The 16,130-nt window shown below is 45.1% G+C and overlaps 2 protein-coding genes across 3 annotated transcripts in view; one reads left to right on the forward strand and one right to left on the reverse strand.

Annotated features, from left to right (window-relative positions):
- Positions 1-16,130, forward strand: part of ABI3BP (ABI family member 3 binding protein) — a 1,978,933-nt gene that overhangs the window by 636,906 nt on the left and 1,325,897 nt on the right. The window lies entirely within an intron of this gene.
- The window catches only part of LOC146805201 (nucleolar complex protein 3 homolog), a 330,742-nt gene that overhangs the window by 296,099 nt on the left and 18,513 nt on the right, over positions 1-16,130 (reverse strand). The window lies entirely within an intron of this gene.

Here is a 16,130-nt window from a genome sequence, read left to right on the forward strand (position 1 = left end):
GTTTGATCGTGATAGCGATCACTTTCGCGGCCGCACGGCCGCTTTGCATAGCCAATAGGTCTCGCTCTTGGGACCTTATAAGTATTTGGTTACGCAACTGTTGCATGGCTAAACACTTATAAGGTCCCAAAGGCGAGACCTATTGGCTATGCCAATGCTTGTTTGCAGTACTTCAGGGTAGATTTCTCTAGCCCCCAGAGTTGAAGATATGCCATCTCTCTGTAAAGAAACACACCCCTGCATGCGGGCTACAGACCTTTGTGGGAAAGACCTTTGGCGGACAAGATACCTGCCAATGAGCGCGTAGGGTTTAAAAAGGAGCTTACACAGTTGTTGTACCACTGCCATGTACACCCACATAAAATCATAGCAGTGAAGCGTTCATCATTCCCTAATCTCGAGTCTTGGAGTCGCCCCAACATCCTGTGATTCTGGACAAACCACGTAATCTCCCCGTGCCCATGAACAGCGCCTGTATACATTCACAGGTGATAAGCCGCGCTATATAAATCTACCAACCTAACCTAAACCTAACCATCTCGTATGTAACCAGCGGATTTGGATTCTGATTATGTTGCAAAACTAGGAAAGGGTAATTAAATAAGTGGAAAAAATACGAAAATACCAACCATACGACAAGAAGGCAGCTCCCATCCTACCTCGGTTCCAGAAGCGTAACGAAACTTGAGGGCCCCCTCCGGACTCACGCGGGAGCTCTCATGCTTTGTACTATCCTGAGGGGGGCCCGTGGAGCTTGGGGGCCTTTGTCATGCCACTGCTTAGTTTGCATTGGATCTGCTGAGGCAAGTGAAAACCTTCCGTAGTACGGCCCACATGGCTGGGCTGCAGGATTATCAACGGACTCGCAGGGCGCGCAGCAGATGGCACTACTCCTTTCACAGAAGAGAGTAGGCGCTACAGTTTTCTGCCTGGTTAATGTGACAGTCCAGCATCTGTTTGGGATGCCAGCTCGCTGCTGTGTGCAGGTGGGTGGGAACCCACTGCAGGGTGAGTGCAACAAGTAACGCGTTGCTAGGCTCAGTGTCCAAGTGGCCCGTTCCTAATCAGGGAGTATGACAACCTCCCACTGTGATGTAATCTGCCCACGAGCACAGCATAGAAGCTGCAGAGTATCACATGGCAGGGATTCCCATTGTGAACAGTTATGTGCCACTGGTGTGAGGCACATCTTAGCGCTGTGACAATATGCGCACAACAAATGTTGTTAGGCCACGGACCTTTGGACCTGTAGTACTGTTAGTGAGGTACTCTACTCTACTCTACATAGCCTTACATTTAATAATATGTTACTAGGAAGTAATATGTAAAACCCTTCCACCCAGGTGGAAAGCACACCGCAGGACGCTGAGCTTGCCCTCCTCATGCTTCGATGACCTGTGTGGCTAGTCTGACTGCAGCACAACTCTCCATTCTTCCACAAATACACTCCAGCACGCAGGGCCAAATATGCACCTCACAGATGGGCCTCAATGGGGCTGTACCAAGTCTGGGGTTCTTGAGTTCTCGTTCAGCGAGGGCGGGGCGTAGCCACTGGGGATGACCCGTCTCTTTTGGGGTGGGACCTAGACTGACTGGGAGTCAGTGCTCCGTTTCCCTTGCCAGAGACGGATGCATTGTTTAAGGGAGAAGGTAATTATTTTTAACCTTTCCCCGGTCGGTTTTCAGACCCCGTTGCATATATATATATAGTAGTGTCACTTTCTACCGGCCATGTTTTTACATCGTGCTGGGTGACTGAATTTACTAAGACTAAGAGCGGCTTTCTCCTTTTCCCTATTTTTAGATTAACAGCACCCGTGGGTCTTTACCAAAGCAGTGACTGTGTTTTCCCGCTCCAGGTAAACGCGGTCTCTCTGTTTGAAGACAAAAGCAAAGTGCGGCTGACCAGGGTTCAGCACCTCAGTTCCAACGTTTAAGAACAAATGTAAAGTCTGTGCAACTACTTCCGGAGTCCGCCGCACTTCCACTCCACTGGAAGCCAGATAAACCAATTCATACAAAAGGGGAAGGTGCACAAGAAAGAGTCAACAAGCTGCAAATCAATCAAGGCGATGTCCTTTATTGTAGTATAAAAAGCACTCAACGGTCTCTCTGTTTGTTTTACGTGCAATTCAATGTAGTGTAGTCATTTTATGAGTGAGTGGTGGCTGACCTTTGGTCCCTCTCTTTTGTTCTTCTATGTTTATAATATAGACATCTAGGAACCCTGGGATTCGTTTTGGGCCCAAGCTAATTTAAATATTAAGTATTTAATTTCGTTGCAACAAGAGGTGATTTCCATCAGTGAGGAACCCTCAAGGATCTTTTAAATAAGTCAGATGGATCGCGATTTTTAGCACCTTTATGTATATTTACCATTAACTCTGTGTGATATCTCCTGATGGCCCTCACACTGTCTTACAGGTGCCATCACTCCGTTCTCTACGTTTGGAGCCAATGTGCCCACCTACAATATTTCCACCACCCAAGTCAGGGTGGTGCATGGTAATTTGGAGTTATTATTATAAATACATCTGACACTAAGAACCTCTTATGTTAAATTCCCAGGTTCCCCATAATCAGTCCTGAGGAAGACCCCGGTGTAAAGACCTAAGCATCCTACTTTGTTTTGGGGTTGAAACGTCGACTTTGTCACCGTTTTGTGCCAGTTTGGTTAACAGTGCATTTTCACTGTGTCAGTTTATTATAAACAATGGCTGTGTATTTGTTATCATTTAACTGTGAGGCTGAGAAAAGCCGGTTTTCATTGTAAATAATGGTGCAATGTTTATATTGTCACTGCTTTCCCTTTTTCACTCCTCTGACCCTCACTTGATGCACACTACCTTCGCTCCCCTTTTCCCTTTTTGCTTGGGGCACATGTTTGATACATGTTTTCAGATTATTTATTGATGTATGGATATTGGTTCAATGTGATAAAATAACATTGAACAAATTAATTTGGAGTACTATTGGATTAATGCCAAAGGTATTCAATTGTTTGTGCTATTTAGAATTGTTCTACTGGGACCAGCTTCCCCACTGTACTGGGATATGGTTGGGCACCTCTGCAATGGAATGAAAAACTACCGAGAGCAATGCCAGCTGTTGCGAGAAACTCAAGCATTTCATCCATTAAATGTATTTCTTGCACAAACATTAGCACTCTAATGGCATAAAAATATGTTTATGTTTGAATGTAGTACAAGATATAAATAACTCCGAAAGTGTTGTTAATATCAACTTCAACTACGAATTTTGGAGTATAAATAATTCACATAAAGTGATTTCTCAAAGTACAGGTGAAAGCTTTTGGCAATCGAGTTTGTTAGCTATACGTCAGTGTCCTTAAGTTCAACAATCGTTTGCAATGCAATAGGAGTCTCATTTACGCGAGACCTATTGCATCACTGACAGCGGGAGGGGGGAGGGCACTGACAATGGGAGTGCAGTCAGGGGGAGGGGGAAGAAGGGGGCGAGAAGGCACGCACAAAGTTGTGCTCACAGTCTAAATAACTCCTACCGTACTGTGCAACACTCGAAGTAAAGGGGCCAGTAGCCATGGCAGGGTACAAATGACGACATGGCCATAATAAGGAGGAATTAACAAGCCTCATAATCATGCAGACGGCAGCATTTATGAAAGACGACACTAGCCAATTGAAAGCATGGGCGGAGAGTAGGCGGAGCTTCCACTCCATTATTGCATGCCTCGCAAAGCGAGCAGCGCATGCACGCTGCTGCTATTGGCTCGACCTAAGATGGACAGTGTATTTTTTGTTGTTGGGTGCACCCTACTGTGTTTTGTTTCTATATTTTTCTGCCTAGAAGACGTATCAAGCAACGGCTGATACTGTAAATGAAGTGCCCCATTCTCTGACTGAAGGCAGCTGCGTGGGAGGTGTGGTTCCAGGAGTCCGCCGTTGCGATTTAAATTCATTGAGTACGTTGCTAGCAGTTGTCCTCCAATAAGCCTTTCAAGATACTTTAATTTTATGTTCTAGGAACACCCTCAGCCTCAAATAGATCTTCTGATTTCCCTGATCATGTTTCTGCTGCAACAATAAATCGAAATGACAATGCTGGAGTCAAAGGTAAAATAAATTTGGGGTCTTTTTGAGGTTTGCAGTAATGGAACATTAAAATGTGTGGATGCACTGTCCAACAACCTGTCAGTTTCGCCATATCAATTTTATGTGGGAGCCACAATGTGTCTTCAGTGGTGAAACTACAGCTGGCTTTGCCTTCAGAATCTCTTCTCCACCTCTGGACCGCCAAAAGACATGGTTTTGAGACCACACCCACACTTTATAGGACAAGCCTTCCAGCACCATGTTCAGTCTTTTTACAACAAATAGTATGGAGATCACAGCCTTCCATGGGCTGGGTTAAAATGTCTAATGAGGCAGGTGCATTGGTACACAGATTCCAAAAATTAGTTTCCCCTTTGGAAATTTAACTTTGGGTAGTGTGAAAATGCTGTCCAGTCTGTCATGCTGTCAGGCTATGGTTGGCAGGCTGGCAACCAATGTTTTTGCCACAAAAGACTCACTTTTGTGAAAAACATGCCAATACTGCAGGTTTCCCAAAGTTTGATATTCAGGCTAGAGTGGCAGATGTGGTGCCTCCACCACACCAGCCATTTGGAGTCTTGCATTGAGTACGAGAGTGCTTCCATCAATGAGAAACATCTTCCTGCTGCAGCTATTGGCATGCTTTGTGCGTTCTGGCATGTGACAAAGCACACAACAATTGCTGCATTCTGGTTTGCTAGTAAGTAAGTTCAGAAAATCAATCATCAAGTTCTTCCTAAAGCATAGATTTCAAAAGCACCAATATCCTTCAGTGCCTGTCACTCTCTACAGATCTCCGTCAGACACCGTGAACAAGCAATTGGTCAGGAAACTCCTATTGCTGAGCATCTGATTCTGTCTTGCCACTCAAAGCACTTATGTTATGGAGATAATGCATGGCAGCTACCCGTGTCATTATAGTCTGACTGCTCATTTGATATGCAGCGTGGTTCGCAGCCACATGCATAGTAATGTGTTTTCAACGATTGCCATTAATGCTTATTTATCAGGCATACGGTCAAGTCTTGCAGTACGTCTGTGCAAGTAGTGGTGCAGTATTGATGTGCCTGACCTTACAATGGCAACTGGTTGTGGTGTGTAAATGAAAGCAGTGCTTATGGGCTAATATCACAGGTCAGAAATACAAATGTTTGGGAGTGACCATATTGTGACATTGCTTCCTTATACTCGATGCTGGTGTCGCAAGCAAATATTACACTACATTTGCGAGGAGATTCTACATCAGCCATCTACAGCTAATGTGCTGTACCTTGTAAGGGGAGAAGAGAGAAAGACTAAGGGTGTCGATGGATGGGTGGGCAGGCTTGGCTGCAGTAAGATCACACCAGGGCTTAGATTTACCAAGGGTTTGTGTCTGGTTTGAATAACTTTTGAATTGCAAACCTGATGTAAAGTGTTACGCTGGAACTTGCAATAGAGAGACTCCCAAAGTAATGCAGTTGTGTTGTGCATTACTTTGTGTTACCTTGCATCAAGGGGCTGTTCCATAGGTGGTACATGGCTGTTTCTATGCAACTCCAATGGGTTTTGATGCAAATTGAGGTTCTGGACTTTTTAAAAGTCCAGAGGTGTCAGGGAAACAACACCCAAAGACCCCTGAGTTCCTTCCTGCCTTGGTGCACAAATAAACAGAGACACGGGCTTCTCGATGGTGGCGTCAAAGACCAAGGTTTATTTACTGCAGGGACACAGAAGTCATAGGAACCACACAGAGGCAGAATCTACGAGACTGTTCAAATTGCAAGAAGTGGGTTGCTCCTTAAATACACGAAATATGTCTTTAGGCAACATTTACACGAATATTTCTCATGCCCAACCCGGTATCTAAAACAGACAATAAACATACATCAAACAATAATTAGTCGCAGGTTTTCGGTATTCGATCAAGTCTCCTTGTCAGTTTTCCATTCTTTGCCCGATCCTCCCCATCATAAAAATCGTATCCTCCCCATTGTAAAAGCCCAGAAGGAGAGGAGCAGAGCCAGGTGCAAGGGATAGAAAAGTAGGATAAGAGGTGTTTATGGATCGTAAACGGGCATGGCTACCGTATTCGGCCTCTCAATCAGGACAATGGACACGAGAACCAGTATAGCAGGATTGGCCTCAGGCAGGGGAGGCAGCTTGATTCTGCCTAGTCACGCAGCGTCAGTTTTTCTCGGGGTTTGAGCTTACGTGTCCTTAATGAGGTGATTCTGCCGGGGTCATCGCTCGTCCATTGACTATGTGAGGGCAAGAAACAAAATGGATGCCGTATCTAAAATGGATGTCATGATTTAGCAACAGAATGCCCTATTTCTCAGTGAATTCATGCTCGTTGCGCAGCGAAAACACTGTCATGCATATAATGGATCATTTACGGTTCATTGGTACTAAAATCGTGCCAGTACTACGATACCGAATACACGGGTTCGGATCGCTACAGAACCTCAGACCGTCCTTTTGCCCTTACATAGGCAATAGCTCACTCTATATCAGAGTTCATCTCTATGTTCATCAGGTCACTGATATGTTGTTGGAGCATTATTCTATCTCGTGGCGTATCTCCAAAAACAGGTGGTCTTCTTACGCATGTTGAAACACAAAGGCCACACAAGGCAGGACCACACTGAACAATGAGACAGCATGAGAATAAAAATACCAATGCAACACCAGTGACTATCAGAACCTTCCATCCCCATGCAGATAACAGGCTCCAGAACCATCCCATTAGTGACCAGTTACCTTCCTCTACATGAATAGAGTCAGAGATTTTGTGTAACTTAGAAATAGCCTTATATACCGTTGGCGCATTATCTGGGATAAAAACACAGCAACTCGATTGGATCATCTTACATACCCCACCTCGATCTGCAAGTAATACATCAAGGACCATACGGTTCTGTAACGTCATGAGGCGATCCGCTTGAAGCTCAGCTGTCAGGTTACTAAGGGCACCCGCAGTTTCGGTAATAGTGGATTCAACTACCCGTGTTAGTTGACGTAAGTTTCTACTGTTGGCCATAGGCCCCCAGAACGGAAGGAAACCTTTGAAGAAGTCTCCTGCCTCTTGGCCAGCAGTATCTTCCTTATTGAAAACACCTCTCACAACTCTAGTTTTGTGATAATCCGGTGCAGCAGTGTATGTCGGAGGCAACAGTTGAGCGATATAACATGAGCCTGAAAAGTCAGCAGGCAGCCATGTATATGCTCTGTCTTGGCAAACAAAATAGGTGCCCTTAGCAGCTAAAAATGCAGGGGAAGACTGTGACGGGAAAACGTATGTTTCGGTACAGTCGCTCTTCCCTAGTCGAGCTTTCGGATTCCTCCCATTTCCTTGCAAACAGACCTGACCTTGGTGGGGTACGACCCAGATCGGAGTCGAGCTTTTACGTTTGTTCTCACCCAAAGTAATGCCATATTCCGTAACGTTCCAACCCATGTAAACTTGCAATTCATCCTTGGGAATAAACGGAGTGTTATTGACATCTCTAACCATGTCAGTAATTCCCTTTACCAAGGCTCTATTATCGGAGTTCTACCTAGTGGAACGTGGAGGTCGTGGGGGATAGGTCTCTAGGGCATAGGCGAACATGGTCTGAAATGCCCAGAATGATCCATTATAACTAAAGGGCAGAACCAGATAAGGGATACCCTTGTCCATGGTATGTGGTATCAAGCCACACACCCAGCAGTTTGTTGTGTTAACCACTAGTTGATGTTGGTGCAAGAGCTGAATGAAAGTGTTATTTATAAACTCGGAGCGCCGAGCTTGCTCATGGGCAGGAAAAGGATGGAAAGAATGAAGAGAAACAACAGTCGGAGAAACAGAAACATGGGGAGATACTGTAGATGTAACAGGTGCAAAGATCAATTGAATACCAAAAATAATTCCGCCTGCCAGAGTTATTAAAACAATCAGAAGTGTCAGAGCACATTGCATTAGAAAACATTTGCTATACAATATTTTATATAGTTTTGTCTTGCGAGCATTTATGACGTAAGCCCGTCGCAGTTCAGGAAGCTCCATCTTCTACAACCGTTCGCAACGGATGGTTTGTACCTGTTAAAAAATTGCCTCTGTCTACCCTGGGAGTTCCCAAAATAAACAGAAGAAACCGACCTTGTGTCTGGTTCCCTGCAAGTTAAAACAAGGCACCTGTTACGACTCTACGGTAACCCAGATGGCAAGGTGAGTGAACAACAAAAACAAAAAGGATAAAAATTATAGAGCGAACTTCCTGACTGAATGGAATGCGATAAGATCAAAACAGTTTTTAAATAGAAAGGTAATTATGCAATGTCATTGGTTCATAGAATGAGAACATAGGTTATATCTGTATTTCCCGGGTCTTGTCTGATCTTGAAACAATTGTTCTATAGGTACAGTAATGTTCGAGTCCACAAGTGACGAATGTTCGCCTTGTATGACACTCTGTTCAGGGTTCGAAAGCACAGTTCCTGGTGAGGTATCAGAGTTCTGTGTTTCAGTTCGTTTGTCCGTTATGTACTCTGCATCACTGAAGGGAATGAGCCTAGGAACAGGTTCTGTCTCGGATGCACCAAATCCCTGTCTAACCCAGTTGTCGTAGGGGAGTGGGAGAGGGACACGCTTCGTATGGCTAGCGTGCACCCAATTCTTCCTTCCAGCTAGGCGTACAGCAGTTCTTGTTGCCAGGAGCACTTGGAACGGGCCCACGAATCTTGGCTGGAGGTTCCGGGTTCGTTCAAAATTCCGCACCACAACTTGATCACCGGGTTTCAGTGTGTGGCCTGGACTCTCTGGCTGTTTAGGCAAGGATTCAAATACCTGTTGATGAATAAGGCTCAATTTAGCAGTCAGATCAAAAAGGTAATCAATCAACATAGGATATTCGATCTGTTTGAATTCCTTTGGCCTAGGGACTCCCCAAACATTAGCAGGACGACCGAACACAATCTCATATGGGCTAAGCCCTACTCGAGAGTGTACAGTCGCTCTGGTGGACAGTAAAGCTAAAGGCAGTGCGTCTGGCCAAGATAGACCAGTGGAAGCTTGAATTTTAGCAAGTTTCAGCTTCAAGGTACCATTGTACCCTTCAACCAAACCTGCTGATTGTGGGTGATTCGCACTGTGGAATTTCTGGACGATTCCCAGACCCGCACACACACTCTTCATAACTTTCCCTACAAACTCACTTCCATTGTCCGACCAAACAATCCGTGGCATACCATATCTGGGGAAGTACTCTTTGAGGAGGATTTTGGCAGTGGACATAGCAGTGTTATCCTTTAATGGATATGCCTCAATCCATCTTGAAAAGGCACAGACTACCACTAGGACATATTTAAGATTGTTACACCTGTCCATGTGGATAAAATCCAACTGAATCACTTCAAAGGGACAAGAAGGGGGAGCAAAGTGACCAACTGGGGTTGGGGTTCCCTTGCCAGGATTATGCATTAGGCATATCACGCAATTTTTCACCACTCTTTCCGCACATTTAGTAATTCCATCATTCTTCCATACTGGAGCTAACAGTTTACAGATCCCTTTCGAACTAATGTGCGCCGATCCATGCGCCATCGTGACTACCGCAAGCACATACGCATCAGGTAACATCCAACGTTGATGTTCAGACAGATCAACCCAACATCCACTCGAATCCATTTTACCCGTTTTCTCCCTCCATGCATTTTTCTCATTTTCAGTTGCTTCATTCTGGATTGCCTTCACACTTTCAATCGTATTCTCACACATTCCTGATTCAGCAATCCATCTTGCAGACGTTTCAACGTACATTCGGCTCATCATGTTCTTGGCCGTCTCTTTGGCGACCTCATCAGCAAACGCATTCCCACGGCCAACATCATCCGTAATCTTTCGATGTGCACTGCACTTCACAATCGCCACTTCATTCGGTAGGGTCAGAGATTCCAATAGATCACTGACTAACTGTCCATGTTGGATCTTAGTCCCATGGGACGTGAGAAAACCTCTTTCTTTCCACAGACGTCCAAAGCTATGTGCTACGCCGAAGGCGTATTGGCTATCAGTAAACACATTCACTCTCTTTCCCTCAGCTAAAACACACGCTCTTGTTAGTGCAATTAATTCTGCAGCCTGAGCAGAATTCTGACTCACTCTTGCGGTCTCCACAATCATACTCAAAGTCGTAACTGCATACGCGGCCGTCACATCACCATTCTGTAGTTTAAAACATGACCCATCGACGTACAAAGTGCCATCTGGATCTAGTAACGGAGTATCTTTTAAGTCAATCCTACCTTTTGTCTCTTCCTCAGTTCTAAAACAACAATCATGAGGCTCTGAATCACTCGACTCTTGGGTAGTCGGCAACAGCGTTGCTGGATTCAATATGTTGTATCGCTTGATCTGAATGTGACTTGCCAACAGTGTCAGCTCATAGCCTGATAGTCTAGCACTGGTGAGGTGCTGAGTTTTCGTTCGATTCATGAGTGTATCCACAGCATGTGGAACCATGACTACTAACATGTTGTTCATGACTAGTCCAGCAGACTGTCGAATAGACACTGCAGCTGCTGCTGTAGCTCTCAAACAACTTGGCAATGCTCTGGCTACCGGGTCTAATGTGGATGAGAAATATGCACAAGGCCGCTGTTTGTCACCAAATTGTTGCGTCAAGACACTCAATGCACAACCTTCTCTTTCATGGACATATAGTGTAAACGGCTTACTGTAGTCAGGAGTACCCAACACAGGAGCTGAACACAGCGCATCACGTAAGTCGGAGAAGCTCTGTTGACATTCATCCGACCATGGCAAAGGGCTCGGAACACCTTTTCCAGTCCGGGCTACCAATGGTTTTGCCATGAGAGAAAAATTTGGGATCCATTGCCTGCAGTATGACGTAATACCCAAAAACGCACGCACTTCTCTCTGTGTGCTTGGTACAGTCATCTGTGAAATTGCTTTGATTCTCTCTGGGGTCAACCTTCTTCCCTCCTTTGACAAAAGATGACCTAAGTAGGTCACTTCTTGGCAACAATATTGCAGTTTAGAAGGGGAAACCTTGTGATGTAAGTCGGACAAATGACGTAATAAAGAGATTGTAGCTGTTTTGCAAGTTTCCTTGTCATCGGCGGCCAGTAAAAGATCATCCACGTATTGAATCAGAGCAACACCAGGAGGAAGTACAAGAGCATCTAATTGACTTTTCAATGCTTGGCTGTAAATTGAAGGGCTCTCACAATAGCCTTGTGGAGCGCGCTTGAACCTGAAACTGCGACCTCCTAAGGAGAAACCAAAAATGTCTCTACTTTCCTCGGCTATCGGAATGCTGAAAAAGGCATTCTTCAAGTCGATCACTGTAAACCATGAGGCTGAGGCAGGAATCAACGTCAATAATGCAGTGATATCTGGTACCACAGGAAACTGCGGAAATACTATTTTGTTAACCTCTCTGAGGTCAATCACAAATCTGTAGATTGGAGGTTTGGAAGGGTCAGTGCGTTTCAAAATCGGCAGAACAGGACTATTGCAGACATTTCCTCTAGTTTCCTCTATCACATCTTTCTGTATTAAGTCTTTCACGATCAGTAAAAGTGCACGTTCACCTTCATTTGAAATCCGATACTGTGGGATTCGTGGGAATCTAACATTCGCTTTCAGACTTACCACATAAGGGGAAATTTCCAAAAGGCCTACATCGTTAGGACCAGTCGCCCAAAGAGTATCAGGGAGAGAACGCAGCTCCGGTGGGAGCTTATCCATCGACATGTACATTGGAGAAATGACTCTCTTGCCTAATGTGAGCTGCACTCCCGAAGGAGAACAGTACAGTGTCGCATGCAAGCGTTTCAACAGATCTAAACCAAGCAGATTCTCATTACAACCGGTTGTTAGGATAAGGGGTGCTTCTAGTTCGCATGGCCCAACAGAGATTAACAAAGGACTAGAAACAGGATTGTGAACAGGGGCGCCTGAGAAACCTACTGAAGTGTTCGTTAAGCCAGACAAAGGTGCGCCAGGGAGTTTCGCATGCATAATTGAACTTTTTGCCGCACCAGTATCCAACAGAAACGGTTCGACCACACCTGATGTAACTAGTGCGACATATGGTCCACTCTGATCAACTGGAACTGATACTACTCCCTCTCTTTGCCTGCGGCTGTCCTAGTACTCGCTTTTCTGAATCTCTTCATTATTTTCATAGTAATCCTCAACATGATACTGTGAAGATCTACCTAGTTGCGTAGGTTGTACATTCCGCTGATCGAAATAATTTGATGGGCGATCAACTTGTGGAGTCATTGTACCACGTCCTCTACCTCTAGGAGCTTGCATAAACCCGCCATTACCTCTCTGAGCTGGGACACCACTGGTCTGCGCGTGGAGTATTGGACACTCGTTCTTATAATGGCCCTCCTTTTTACAATAGGCACACTGATTCCATGCTAACTGTTGTCGAGGGAATCCATAATTAAATCTTTGGGACGTCCCTTGTTGGGATTGTGGCTGGTGCTGAAACTGGGGTCGCTGCTGTGAATCTGACTGATTCGGGCGAGGCGGATACGCTTGTTGCAATAGTACTTTAGTCTTCAAATCTTTTGTCTTCTTTTCTGACTTTTCCTTTTCTTCTTTCTCTCTATTCTCGTAATACTGAGCAGTCGCGAGTATCTGTGCTGTCGTCGACACTGCCCATGCACTCTCAGAATCTTTTAACTTGTTACTAAGCTCAGGTAGTAAATTAAACACGAACTTGTCGACAAACAACCTCTGACCTCCCTCAGTACTCATATCTTGCCCACTGTGATCTACGAAGGTCTCTTCAAATCTAGTGAAGAAGTCAGAGACGCTTTCATCCTTCTTCTGCTTGCATGCTGATAGTTTATCCCAATTTACCCGTAACGCTGGCATCAGCGTTTTTATTAGGTTAATTATTCTGCCAGGTAAAGCAGCAATCAGAGGCTCAGGTTTAGCACCACCAACTTGTTGCGCGTCTGCCGCTATAATAGCTGGTCAATCACCCCCCAGGGCGACTGGGTGGTTCTCTTGCCGAATCTTGGCCCATATAGGTTGTGGCACTACATTGCCAAATAGCATTTCAATGTCTGCCAAATTCATGACACACGCTTGAACTGTCTGCGTTAACTCTTTATAATAACCAGCAGGATTTTTACGCGGGTCCGGCAACGCTTGTTTTACTGCTAATACTTCGGCCCGCTTCCAAGGGATGTGTATCCACACTCTATGGAAATGTGCCGGAGCAGCTGCAATACCATTAACCGCATCAGCTTGAACTGCTTCGCGCCATATGGGTGGAACTTCCCTCATCGGATATTGACCTCGTCTTTTCCTAGTAATCGGTGAACCATCAGAGGCCCTTGGTGCTCGAAGAGGAGAATCATCCCTATAAGCTAAAATCAGTTCTATCGCATCCCTTACTTCTGAACCTATCACCATTCCTGCGGCAAACTTTTGCTGAACATTTATCAAATCAGAGGGGACGGAATCTAAGTCATCATCATCCCATTCCTCACGCACAAGAGAACACATCACGTCAAAAACATAACGTTGAGTTGGTTCATTCCATTGCATAAAGGTATCTAACACTCTTCGTGCATCATACTTCGCGGCTTTCGACATCCACCTAAGAGCTGTCGAATCTAACATTTCTCGTTCCTGGGGACCAGGAAGCTGGCTACGTCTCTGCGTAGAGTCAGAAACGGGGGTCCCAATTAAAGACCTGTAGAGAGGAGTTAAGATATTAGTTACAGAATCGGTTATATTCCGACGAACAGAAAGCGGAGTCAGAATGTTTACAGGGTTCGGGAACAGGGCAGCTGGAGCAGATGAAATAGTAAGGGTGGGAGTAGTAGGTAAAGCAGTTTGCGAAACGACAGGCAAAGGCGGAATAGGCGACCCAGGAAGAGGGGGTGCCGAGGGAACATTAACCACAGGAAGGACAGGAGCTGGAATCAAAGGAAGTGGAGCACCTATTCCAGGCTGACCAGCAGCTGGCTGTACAACAGGTAGTAACTGTGGTGCTGTAATACCCTGTGCATACGGTGGAGGTGATCTCAACAGGTAAGACAACAGAGGATCCTTTTCATGGTCCTCTATCGGCTTAGCAGGACAAGATGACAATACAGGGTAGCATTTATCAATCGCCAAATTATGTTTTCTATTCGCCATCTCCATTGCTTTCTCGTTGACATGCAACTGCCTAGCAGACTCCATTAAAGTCAACCTTTTCTCTTTCTGTTCCTTCTTCGTCTTCCTAATTTCTCTCTGTTTGGCTTCTTTACGCCACACGCGAAAAGAATCGAACATTGCCGGCCGGGCTTTCTTTTTAAACAACTTCATTTCTAGATTGTCTAGAATTTCAACTTCAAAGCTACCATGCGGTGGCCAACTAAGGACACCATCTTTTCTGGTATAACGGACCCATACTTCATTATAAGCAATAGGACCTACACCATGTTTACAATAGAGCTCATATGTAGGAGTTCCAATCGGAGGAACCGAACATGAATCCTCCAACCGGGAATCCCCGTTGCAACTTAACCAGGACAGGAAACAATTACTACTGTTAGTCATTATAAACTAAGGACAAATTCCAACCAAAATGCGCAAAGAACTTAGGCCTACCAAATGAACCAATACCAAGACAAAGATTATCTTAACAAGAGCAACCAATGATAATCTACGAATTCAAAAACAAACGTATCCAGAGAGCAAAACAAGAGCAAAAAGGAACAACCAAACTGAGCGCAACCCACTTAATACTTAACTGAAATGTGAAAGACGTCACCAAGGAGAACCCGTCTACGTCTCGCCGTACTAAGGTCTGCACCTTGGGTCCAAGACAGGGAGACAGTCAGGGCAGCGGTCCTCTGTAGCTGTCTGGGAACGGGAACCCTCGTGGAAGAGATCGTCGGGCCACTTTTACGACATACAGGGATCGATGAAGCGGGGTACCTCCCTCCGGAATCTTCACACGAAGCTCCTCAAACTTTTCAGGCTTTGGACCGGTACCGGATGACGTCGCCCCATGTTGGGCGCCAATTTGAGGTTCTGGACTTTTTAAGAGTCCAGAGGTGTCAGGGAAACAACACCCAAAGACCCCTGAGTTCCTTCCTGCCTTGGTGCACAAATAAACAGAGACACGGGCTTCTCGATGGTGGCGTCAAAGACCAAGGTTTATTTACTGCAGGGACACAGAAGTCATAGGAACCACACAGAGGCAGAATCTACGAGACTGTTCAAATTGCAAGAAGTGGGTTGCTCCTTAAATACACGAAATATGTCTTTAGGCAACATTTACACGAATATTTCTCATGCCCAACCCGGTATCTAAAACAGACAATAAACATACATCAAACAATAATTAGTCGTAGGTTTTCGGTATTCGATCAAGTCTCCTTGTCAGTTTTCCATTCTTTGCCCGATCCTCCCCATCATAAAAATCGTATCCTCCCCATTGTAAAAGCCCAGAAGGAGAGGAGCAGAGCCAGGTGCAAGGGATAGAAAAGTAGGATAAGAGGTGTTTATGGATCGTAAACGGGCATGGCTACCGTATTCGGCCTCTCAATCAGGACAATGGACACGAGAACCAGTATAGCAGGATTGGCCTCAGGCAGGGGAGGCAGCTTGATTCTGCCTAGTCACGCAGCGTCAGTTTTTCTCGGGGTTTGAGCTTACGTGTCCTTAATGAGGTGATTCTGCCGGGGTCATCGCTCGTCCATTGACTATGTGAGGGCAAGAAACAAAATGGATGCCGTATCTAAAATGGATGTCATGATTTAGCAACAGAATGCCCTATTTCTCAGTGAATTCATGCTCGTTGCGCAGCGAAAACACTGTCATGCATATAATGGATCATTTACGGTTCATTGGTACTAAAATCGTGCCAGTACTACGATACCGAATACACGGGTTCGGATCGCTACAGAACCTCAAAATCCCGATCTACGAATATTCGTAGATGGGGATTTTCAACAAGTTTATACCTTTTTGAGGCATGTGTAATGAGGAGTAATGTTTTAATTTCTCTTCATTTTTTTCCTACAGTGCATGCATGCTGCATTGTACAA

This window comes from Triturus cristatus, chromosome 8, assembly GCF_964204655.1.
Source record: "Triturus cristatus chromosome 8, aTriCri1.1, whole genome shotgun sequence".
NCBI lineage: Eukaryota > Metazoa > Chordata > Amphibia > Caudata > Salamandridae > Triturus > Triturus cristatus.